The sequence below is a fragment of the Cervus elaphus genome, chromosome 11, assembly GCF_910594005.1.
Source record: "Cervus elaphus chromosome 11, mCerEla1.1, whole genome shotgun sequence".
Classification (NCBI taxonomy): Eukaryota; Metazoa; Chordata; class Mammalia; order Artiodactyla; family Cervidae; genus Cervus; species Cervus elaphus.
Genome location: NC_057825.1, coordinates 86138332 through 86150246, shown reverse-complemented (window position 1 = coordinate 86150246; position 11915 = coordinate 86138332).

Below are 11915 nucleotides of genomic sequence, written 5' to 3'. Positions count from 1 at the left end.
TTGTGAACATTGGATTTATCCATTTCCTTTACCCATTTTCCTTAAAAATCCATAACAAATATATTCCTTGATATCCCTATATGAAGTTTAAAAAGGACTGTACTGAATAAAGCATAATGTTCAAGACTGTAGTTGGAGAGGGATGATTTGGCCAAAAGAAAGGGGTTAAAGAGATTGGTTCTCTTGCTTTTATTCCATTTATTAAATTCTTTTGACCATATAGAAGTAAATGATGTCCTTGAGAAATAGTCCCATTTTCCCTCTCTCTGATCCAGACATAATAGCTATGGTAGTAATAGTTTCCAGATTAAGAATTAAGAGTTTAGGAATCCTATTCATTTTTTCCTTTCTAGACACAACCTATAAGCTTATCACCAATGTTACAGTGGAAAAGCATGGACAAATATATACTATATATATAAAATTATTTAGTATAATATTACATAATATATTCTACATATATAATATATTATTTTTCCTGGAAATATAATCATTGTTGCTAATTATTCTGGTTAAATTAAGAAAACCAACATTACAGTAGAAAGAAAAATATATACTATATATATAATTATTTAGTGTAATAATACAGTATATGGTATATACTATATATATATATAAATATATTATTGTTCCTGGAAATATAATCATTGTTGCTAATTATTTTGGTTAAATTAAGAAAACCTAAAAAAATTCCCACAAATTATATTCATAGAGTCAGCATTATGAACATACATTGATATGGTTATTATCCTTATATATATATGCAACTGAACAAGAATTTCTCTATATTAGCATAGTTATTTTGGAAATTGTCTGTGACATTTGCAATTGGCTGAAAATCATAGTTTAAATGAGAGTTTAGCAAACTTTGTCTGTAAAGCGCTAAATAGTGTAAATTAGGCTTTTGGATCCTGTGGTCTCCGTTAACCACTCAGTTCTTTCCTTGTATTGTACAAGCAGCCTGAGACAATACGTAAGTGAATGTATGTGACTGTGTTCTAGTAAAACTTTTATCTCCAGAAACGTATGTTGGGTCAGATTTGGCCTGAAGGCAATAATTTGACAACACCTTCATTTAATAGTTCCACATTAGACAGTAGGTATATTCAGCATAGATATTAGCCTTCATTTAGGAGTAAATTAGATGTCAGAAACATTTCTAGTATTAAGTAGCATATTCAAACTCATAATTTGTATAATAATAGGAATGATTCATAATGAAGCAGTTATATAATTTCTAAGGTTTGCATGGCTTGGGACTCTGTGAGGCCAAAATAAAGTCTGTGGTTACTTTGAACTCCTTAAATGAGAACTGTTAAAGTGTAATCTGTTTCTTATTATTAGCTGTTATTATTTTTTGCAAAGAAGAGCTTAGCTTCCAAAACAAATGTCAGCCTCTTGTATAATTTGAAATTAGAGTATATTGTTAATCTACTCATTTTGAAATGGGAGGGCTTGACAATGTCTACTGGTAGCTCAAAATAATATCTTGGATAACACAGGTGAGGTTAGAGTGATTTCTCGTGTTTCCTTCTGATCTTGCATTTAATGGTTTTATGCAAATGAATACATCAAGGTTCTTATTAAACGAGACTGAACTTTGAAAGTGTGTAAGGAAAAGGTAATGGCTGTTCTCCATTTCTAGAAACTGAGTTGCTATTTCCTCTACATCATGATTTTTTGATACTGTTCTAGGGTCTTAATTCTGAATAACTAAATTTTATAAGGATCTTAAGATTGCATTTTTTCTTTTATTTCTTTTAAAAATGTTTTTATTTCATTCAAAATGATCTTGAAACATCTGTCGGTATTTAACTCTTTAGAAAGCATTTAAAAGTTAATCGTTTAATTTATAATTTTTCTTGTTCATCTGGTTGCCAAAGTTTATTCTTGTTGTGAGTTTAGTTCCTTGACTACCTTGGATGAATTTAATTTTATTATTTTACTTTATATTTGTAAAATTTCAAACACACAGAAGTAGTGAAAATTCATCCCTAGAATCATGTTAAAAAACAATCAATAACTAATTTCTTTTGCAACTTCTTGTATTCTTCTACTTTAGCTTTGGAGGAATTGGAGAATTTTAAAGCATATGTGCTTATTGTTTTTAGCCTGTCATGTGATAGAATACATTAATTGATTCTCAAGTTTTAATTATCATTGCATTCCTGGTGTAAATACCACTTAGTCATGATATACAATTATTATTTTTTTTCTTTTTTCTCTTTTTTTTTTTTTTACAATTATTTTTATACATTATTAGATTTCATTAGCTAATGTTCTGTTGAAGATTTTTGCATCTATGTTCATGAGAAATACTGATCTGTAATTTTCTTTTCCTGTGATGTCATTGTCTTATTTTGGAAGGTAGTACTGGTCTTATTGAGTGAGTTAGAAAGTGTCCCCTTTGCTTCTACCTTCTGGAAGAGACTGTAGGGAATTGGTATAATTTCATCCTAAAATGTTTGATAGAATTTACCAATTAGACACTCTGATCCTGGTGCTTGGTTTTTGAAGGTTACTAATTACTGATTCAATTTATTTAATAGACATAACCTATTTAGATTGCTATTTCATCTTGTGTGACTGAGTATATTTTTCAAACCATTGGTCTGTTTTATCCAAGTTGTCAAAATTGTGCAGTAGAGTTGTTATAATAAAATTTCTTTATCATCCTTAGTGTTTGTGGGATCCTGAGTGATATAGTCTCTTCTCTTTTATATAGTAGTTCTTTGTGTTTTCTCTTTTTCTTAGTTTACCTGACTCATGGCTTACTCAGTTCTGTTCAGTTCAGTTGCTCAGTCATGTCCAGCTCTTTGTGATCCCACAGACTGCAGCATGCCAGGCTTCCCTGTCCATCACCAACTCCCAGAGTTTGCTCAAACTCATGTCCATAGAGTTGCTGATGCCATCCAACCATCTCATCCTCTGTTGTCCCCTTCCCCTCCTGTCTTCAATATTTACTAGCATGAGGGTCTTTTCCAATGAGTCAGTTCTTCGCATCAGGTAGCCAAAGTATTGGAGTTTCAGCTTCAGCACTAGTCCTTCCAATGAATATTCAGGACTGATTTCCTTTAGGAAACTGGTTTGATCTCCTTGCAGTCCAAGGGATTCTCAAGAGTATTTTCCAACACCACAGTTCAAAAGCATCAATTCTTCAGTGCTTAGCTTTCTTTATAGTACAACTCTCACATCCATACATGACTACTGGAAAAACCATAGCTTTATTAGCTTTACTAACTTTTTCTTTAAAGTAATTTTTATTGGAACATAGTTGCTTTACAATGTTGTACTAGTTTCTACTGTATAGCAAAGTGAATCAGCTATACACATATATAATATCCTCTTTTATGGATCTCCTTACAATTAGGTTACCGCAAAGGGCTGAGGAGAGCTCCCTGTTCCATGCAGTAGGTTCTCACTAGTTATCTGTTTTATAAACAGTAGTGTATATATGTAAATCTCAATTTCCCAATTCACCTCACCCCTCTACCCTCCTTTGTATCCTTAAGTTTGTTCCCTATGTCTGTGTCTCTGGTTTTGCTTTGCAAATAAGTTCATCTGTATCATTTTTCCAGATTCCACATAAAAGTGATATTATACAATATTTGTTTTTCTCTTTCGGACTTCCTTCACTCTGTATGGCAGTCTCTAGGTCTATCCATATTTCTGTAAATGACACAATTCCATTCCTTTTTATGACTGAGTGATAATCTCACTGTATATATGTACCACATCTTCTTTATCTATTCCTCTGTTAATGGATAGTTAAGTTGATTTCAATTACTGAACTCTTCAAAGAACCAGATTTTGATTTTGATGGTTTTTTTGACTGTTTTCAATTTCACTGATTTCTGCTCTAATTTTTATTATTTCTTTTCTTCTGCTTATTTTGGACTTAATATGCTCTTCTCTCTCTTTCTAAGTTTTCTAAGGTGGAAACTTAGATTATTAATTTTAGTGGTTTCTTCTTTTCTAATGTATGTATTTACTGCTATAAATTTTATTTAAGCACTGCTCTCCTTGCATCCCAGAGACTTTGGTAAGTTATATTTTTGTTTTCATTTAATGAAATTTTTTTAACATACAAAATGGTTTTATGTTGTTCACAGCATCTACATATAAATTTCTAGAAAAATTTAAATTGTATTGAAGCTAGGATTGATTGTATTATAAGAACAAACAGTTTCCTCCTCATTTTGAGACATCCCAAAAAGGCTAGGTCCTCCTTCCTCCTATATATTCAATTACTTTGAGGCACTAGATTGCTGTTTGGAAGTTTCTCATCTGTACCATAAAGGGGTTAAATGATGGGCTGTTCTTTAACTTGCAATAGTAAAGAGTCTCCTTTTTAATCTCTGGTCGGCAAAGGAAGCCAATGCAGTCGATGACTTTCATTAAGTTCTGTGGCAACATATTCTAACTGAGCAAAAGTTGTAAAACAGAAACAAAAACAAACTTCTACACTGGGCCGCTACGTAATTTGTGGAGTAAAATGTGGGAACCCTTGTGCAAAAGAGGTTACAGACTAAAATGTTTTTGTTTCAACAACATTATTTCAAGCCTATGTACAAATTAATTATCCTTCTATATCTTTCCAATGGATGTCTTTGGAAGTTTGACATTTTGCATCTTAGGATAAACCCCAAGCAACTTCTGTGGTGTTCATTAACAAAACAATGTATAGATTTTCTGAAATCCATGTGGAAATGTCATGTTTAGTCTGTCTCTCCACAAAGAAAGAGAAGAAAGAAAAGCTTTTCCCTAATCACTCATTGGTAAAAGTGAAAATACTGAGAGGAAAGAAAACCCTGCATATACCAGGCACTGAATTTAGTACCTGCAATAAAAATTAATACATTTGGCTAATCAACAGTAAAGAAAAAATATATTGTCTTGATTTGCTTACTTAACAAGTACTCTGAAGGTACTAAGATGACAGAATGTAAATTCAGAATAAAAAATTTTTAGCATATCTTAGAAATCACTTGTTAAACATTCATGACTATTTCAAGTTGACTTTAACATAAAAATATATAAGTAGCAAAGATTGATAAATAAAAATAGTTAACTGTTCAATTATTTGTCTCTTTAATGTAAATAACAATTACATTGAGTGGTAGGGAGACAGAGAAACCTTTTAGGGTGAGAAACAAGATGTTGGGGAAGAAAAGATGTATATGTTTTACATGGTAGATATGCTATTAATAATGCTATGTACACATGGATTGAATTATGTTAAATGCTGTTGTTCAGTCCCCCAGTTGTGGCCAACTCTTTGTGACCCCATGGGCTGCAGCACACCAGACGTCTCTGTCCTTCACCATATCCTATGATGAGATGTTATATGATGATTACATCTCAGCATATGTTAAATGACTTGGATATTACTCACAGTTTAAAGAAAATCAATTATTTAAAAAATAATTTAATTCAACCAATATATTAAACATTATTTTTTATTATAAACATTAGTATTAAACACTGTCCTAGAAACAGTGTAAATCATGATGATTGAAGGAACTTTTTAGTCACATTTTTAATCACCTCGTCAGTGATTGGCTGACTTTCTGGTGCCTGCCGCACCGCTACTTTCTGCTCTGACAGCTGTCCCCCACCCTGAGAGCTGCACCCATGTGTGTCCTCCCTGACTAACCCTAACCACATATGGTTGGAGAAATAGATACCTAATTAAGTGGGAACCTTTTCAGAGGCTTGTTTTTCCAGTGAGCATAAAATCAGGAGACAGGGAGGATGGGTTATCTGACCACAGGTATTGAACCTAAGGATAGGGCAGGAGGAGCCAAGTTTGAGGTGAGTATAAATGAATCAGAAAAGTCAGGCAGATATGCACAGAGGAACACATTGGCAACACCATGTGACTGCAGAGAAAAAAAGTGGAGAGAGTTGTTCTCTGGGTTCATGACAGGGTTTTTGTTTTTGTTTCCAATCCCTCCGATGTCCGACTACATTCACTGATCCTAAGTCCAAAAGATATCCATTAGTTCCTTCCTTATTCTTCCCCTTAAATCACTACCTCCACCCATTTATTGTTGGATCATTTTGCTTAAGAAAGTTTACTTGCAAACAAACAATTTTCAGCCAAGGCACAGTTTTTCTGTAAAATTTACATTTCTTTCAACAAGTGGTGTTAAGACAAACAAGTCAACATCTTGAAAAAAAATTAGGTCTTTAACATAGGCTGTAATATTTGAGTATGGTATCATACCAAATGTAACAGGGTTAAATTTTTAGGAATATTTTGAAGGAGGCATGAATTTCTAAGTTTAGAAGCACAATTAGAGTGAGAGTTAATATTAATCAATTTGACAGTATAATTTAAAAATTCTGCATGCTAAAAAGCAAAATAAGCTATAATAAAATGCAGTCAATATATTATATTTGTGTACTATATATGAGAGTGTTACTATCTTTTTCATATAAAAATCTCAGAAAAATTTCTAGAAAAAATATCAACCACTTAACAAATAAATGGACCAGTTTCCAAGTTCACAAGGATGATTAAACATAATATTGATATTAATGTGAAAACACCCAGTCTCTAACTATTAAGTAAACAAATGAATATTAACACAAAAATAAAAAGAATAGATTTTCTGCTACTAAATTAGACATTTATTTTGAAATATTAATTGTTGCCCAAGACAGGATGAAAATGGTAGTCTTATCTATTTCAGATAACATTGAAATAGTACAACTCTTTTGAAAACTAATTGGAAGTAGTATCAGGAGTCAAGAAAAAATATATTTATATTCAAGCTATAGATCAAAAAGAGAATTAGTGAATTACCAAGCCAAAGGATATATATGGGTATAAATATATAAATGGTTAAATATAAATATTTTCTTTCTATATATGTATATTTATATGCCTATATTAATAACTATATATTTTTATCTCTATATTTTTAAAGATACTTGTCACAACATTATTTATACCATGAAACAGATGAAAAAATTTGATTCCAGTTGTTACAGAATATTTAGGAAAGTTGCTACTTATCTTTGGCTTTTAGAGTAAATTCTGAATAATAATAAGAAACTTCAAACATGAAATAGATTACGGAAGCAAAATACAAAATTAGGTATGCAATATTTGTTCAAAACATTTCAAAACACTCAGGAAGAAAATACCACATGAAATGAGCTTTGATGATAAAGATAATTTTTATGCCTATATTTGCTTCTTTCATTATAAAATGTATATGATGAACCTGTGTATCTGAATTGTAGTTGTTTTGTTCTTAATATCTTAATACCCATATGATTAAAATGACACATATGCAACTCATGCATATATAGACACTTTAATGTTGTTTCCTGTGTTTAATTCTGAAGCCAAAATTTCATACAATTATTTATGTAAATAGATAATTAGAAGCAACCTAAATGTTCAGAAACTAAGAGAATGGTTAAATAAATTATAGTATTCCCACTTGAAAAAATAGTATGCAAACTCTACTTATAGATACAGACAATGTAGCAGCATCCAAAAATGTATATGAGTGATAACTGAGAAGTTCATTAACTTTGTAATTTCTATAGTTATAAATATTTTAAAATATATGCCTATAGAGGGAACAAAAACAATTTATTAATATATAGAAGTCCTAAAATTATGAATATTTTTATGACCACATTATTCATAAATTTGTCATATTCTTTTGTATTCATAACAAGTATTAACTGTTAATGTAACCAAACAAGGAGGCCATTAGACTGAGGTGGATCTGGTGCTTTGGTAGTCTACATAAGCAAACTGTATCCTAAATTAGAGTCAGGGTTAAGAACAACAACCTGTCACAATCTGCCAACTAGACTTTCCAAAATAGTGCAACAATTTAAGCTGCAGCCGATAAAATAATTTCTTTGCTTAGAAGTCATATAACAACCTTCCTGTAGCTCCTGTCAGTGGAGCTATCCTCACTACTTCCAGTTTGATGCTGCCGATTGGAATTGATATTTGCTCAAATAAACTTTAAAAATTTTAATGTGCCTTAGTTTATCTTTTAATGATTAAACATAGATAAAGTTTTTAAGTGACAGTAAGCAGGTGTCATCCTGTGTATCAAGATAAAGTTTCTAAGAAAAAAAAAAAGAAAGATAAGGTTTCTAAGGCAAACCATGAGGTCCTTAGGCATACTATATCTATTGCAGTAATAATGAGCTTTTGCCAGTGCTTGAAAAGCAAAAATAGGCCTTGGTTGAAAAAGTACTAGTATGAGATTTAAAACTTCAATGAAAAAAGGTCAGTTTTAACTACAATATAGTTAATCTAGCTGCTTACACTGTAAGTCCTTATTGAAACTCTGGCTGTTATATCCCTGTGAAAAAAAATTTTTTTTAAGTTGTTAATTACACGCCCATCAGAATAATGGAAGAGTGATTATCCTTACTGTGTTTAGTGACATTGAAATTTCTATTATTTCCTGATTGGAACTGGATAATTACAGATAATTGCCAGTACTACATTGCTTGTTCAAATATAGCTCTGCAAAAAATTACTTTAATTAAGCATGTTTAGGATTTTAAAGTTTGGTCTGCTATTATAACCAAACAAACTCTAGTTAAATGTCACAATTGTATATATTTCTCTAACTCTTGTTCATCAATTTTTCAGAAAATCAGTTGTTTAACTCTAGATAAACTGACATTGTTCCACTTAATACTCAATTATATAAAGTGTAAAGATTAAATGATTGATACATTTTCTTTTCTAGGACCTTGTTCTAAAAGCAAACCTAAAAATTGTTCTAATAATGTTGATAATATTGTATTTAGCTCTAAGGGATGATAGCATTAGGTAAATAAAATACTTCTTTAAGGTTTATTGAAAATAAAATATCTTGGAAACGATCTACAACAAATATGACACAATTAGTTCGGGACACTGTCAAGGGACATTAATGAAGAGAAATTTAAAACCCCTTTATCAAAGATGTCAGCATCTAAGAAATGCATTCCAATAGATATCAACCATATAACCTGAGCAGGCAGCCTGCACAGAACTCAATCAAGTACCCTTCGAACTTCTCACCAGAGGTCACAAAGGGCTGACAGATACATTGTCTCCTCTTTCAGTAAGTAACATAATCTGTATTTGAAATGTATTTATTCTACTTGGCACAGACTGAGAAACATTTCTGAAGTGGGTGCAGCGCCCCCTTATTGCCAAGTCCATTTGTTTCTGTAGAAGTCATAAGCACATTTTTTGCCAGGTGGCTCAGCGCTAAAGAATCTGCCTGCCAATGCAGCACACGCAGGAGATGAGGGTTTGATCCCTGGGTTGTAAGACCCCCTGGAGGGTAAATAGCAACCCACTCCAGTATTCTTGCCTGGACAATTCCATGGACAAGGGGCCTGGCAGGCTACAGTCCACATGGTCACAAAGAGTTGGACATGACTTAGGGACTGAACACACACGCTCACACATAGAGTTGTCACTGACTATCATTCCTTCTCCCCACATGTGACTGCATGATGGAAATTCACTCTTGGAATCAACCAGGAGTCTTTGCTGGGTTATTTGTCATTGGTTTATGCTGCTTCCCATCTGCTGAGCAACTTGAACTTGAGTGCACAAACTCAAGTGAAAAAACACAGTATAGAATTTCAGATACTCCATTTATATCCAATCTAACCCATCAAGATAGCAACTTGCAGACATTGCGCCTGCAGTTTGTAAGCAAAAAATGTTGCAGATGGAAGGATAGGTAAGGAGAAAGGTGAGGAGCTGAGTGTAATAGAAAAAGAATCAAGACTCAAGATTCAGTCTGGCTTGAATTCCAAAGCCTGTGCTCATTCAGTTAGCAATAAAATTATTTTTAATATTCAGTTCACATAATTAACTCTTTGAATCTGTAGACATTGTTTATTAACATAGATAGACATATTGTTGAGAAACATTGATTAAAAAAATATGTATCCAAATATGAACTAATTTTCTTCCGGATCATGAGACCTGTCAGGCTAAATTTCTTTGTTTCATGTTTGCCCTGTGCCTGTTTTTTGGTTTTGTGTTTTTCTTGCTATAACAGGTATTAAGATTTTCTAGTTATTCAGGCATGGTTTGTCTTGTGTTCCTCCCCTTTCTCTTTTCTCTCTTCACTCCCTTAATTCCTTACTTTATACAAATTTTACTATTCATTCTTCTCTAAAAGTATATTTCTGTTTTCACTTCTATTGTTAGGCAATCCTTGTCAATTGCTTTGCCTTTGAAACATGTGTCAACCAGTTCCAATTTTTTTCCTGCTCTAAGACCCAACTCAAAATCTACTTTCATTGAGGTGTATTACTTCATGACCCACATCTGTATGTTATGACTTTTAAACTCTTTTTGATCTTCTCTTATAACAGGTAATCTATTTTGTATTTGTTATTTTATTTTATCTCATTAATTTGCAAGTCCTTTGGGCTAAATCATTCTAGGCCTGATATCTATTACAAGTAACACCACTTTCAATTCCACAGCATACAAGATGAGGAGAATGTAAGATTTCCTTTTAATGTTTTAAGTGTGGATGATGTCTAAGCTAACAAAGAAATTTTCTTCAAAGAAAACAAACATATAATGACAATTTTTGTATGTAACTACTTGCTACTTACATAGTGGATTCATTGTGAGTTAATAGCTCAGTTGGGCTTCCCTGATAGCTCAGTTGGTAAAGAATCCACCTGCAGTGCAGGAGACCATGGTTCAATTCCTGGGTTGGGAAGATTCCCTGGAGAAGGGAAAGACTACCCACTCCAGTATTCTGGCCTGGAGAATTCCATGGACCGTATGGTCCATGGGGTTGCAAAGAGTCAGACACTACTGAGCGGCTTGAGTTAATAGCTCAGTTGGGCTTCCCTGATAGCTCAGTTGGTAAAGAATCAGCCTACAATGAATGAGACCACAGTTCAATTCCTGGGTCAGGAAGATCCCCTGGAAAAGGGATAGGCTACCTACTCCAGTATTCTTGGGCTTCCCTTGTGGCTCAACTGGTAAGGAATCTGCCTGTAATGTGGGAGCCCTGGGTTCGGTCCCTGAGTTGGGAAAGTTCAATCCCCTGGAGAAGGGAAAGGCTACCCACTCCAGTATTCTGGCCTGGAGAAGTTCATGGACTGTATAGTCCTTGGGGTCACAAAGAGTTGGACAGGACTGAACAACTGTCACTGACTTTAATTGTGATTTATAGTCATTATAGGAGATGATAATGCAAACAGATAACATTCTTTCCTAGTAATGAAGATCATGCTCAAGTAGAAGAGTCCTCAGTGGTGCTAGTGGTAAAGAATCCTCCTGCCAACGCAGGAGATGTAAGAGACATGGGTTGGATCCCTGGGTTAGAAATGGCAGCCCCCTCCAATATTCTTGCCTGGAGAATTCCATTGACAGAGGAGCCTGGCGGGCTACAGTCCATAGGGTTGCAAACAGTCAGACACGACTGAAGTGACTTAACACAGAAAAGTAGTCCCTATTCTTTTAAAATATGTTAATCCTTCGCCATGGCTGATTCATGTCAATGTATGACAAAACCCACTGCAATGTTGCAAAGTAATTGGCCTCCAACTAATAAAGATAATTGAGAAAAAAATAAAAAATAAAATAAAATACGTTAATCCTTCATAATCAGAAGTGCTTATTATAAATTTAGACAATTTAAAAGTGGAAATTTAAATAATGTATCTTAACCTTATTTTTGGAGCAAAATCTTCTAGATTTCAGTTGTAGAAGCTAAAAAAACAAAAAAAGAATAGTGGAAGAAAATCTAGAGATAAAGCTTTTCATTAGCTTTTGATTAATGACCCTATATCATTTACTTTGGACTTACTGAAAGTATAGACACAGTGAGAGTGAGTGGATTAGTCAAATTTTCTATAGCATACAAAAATAATAGCATTATACAATCAGT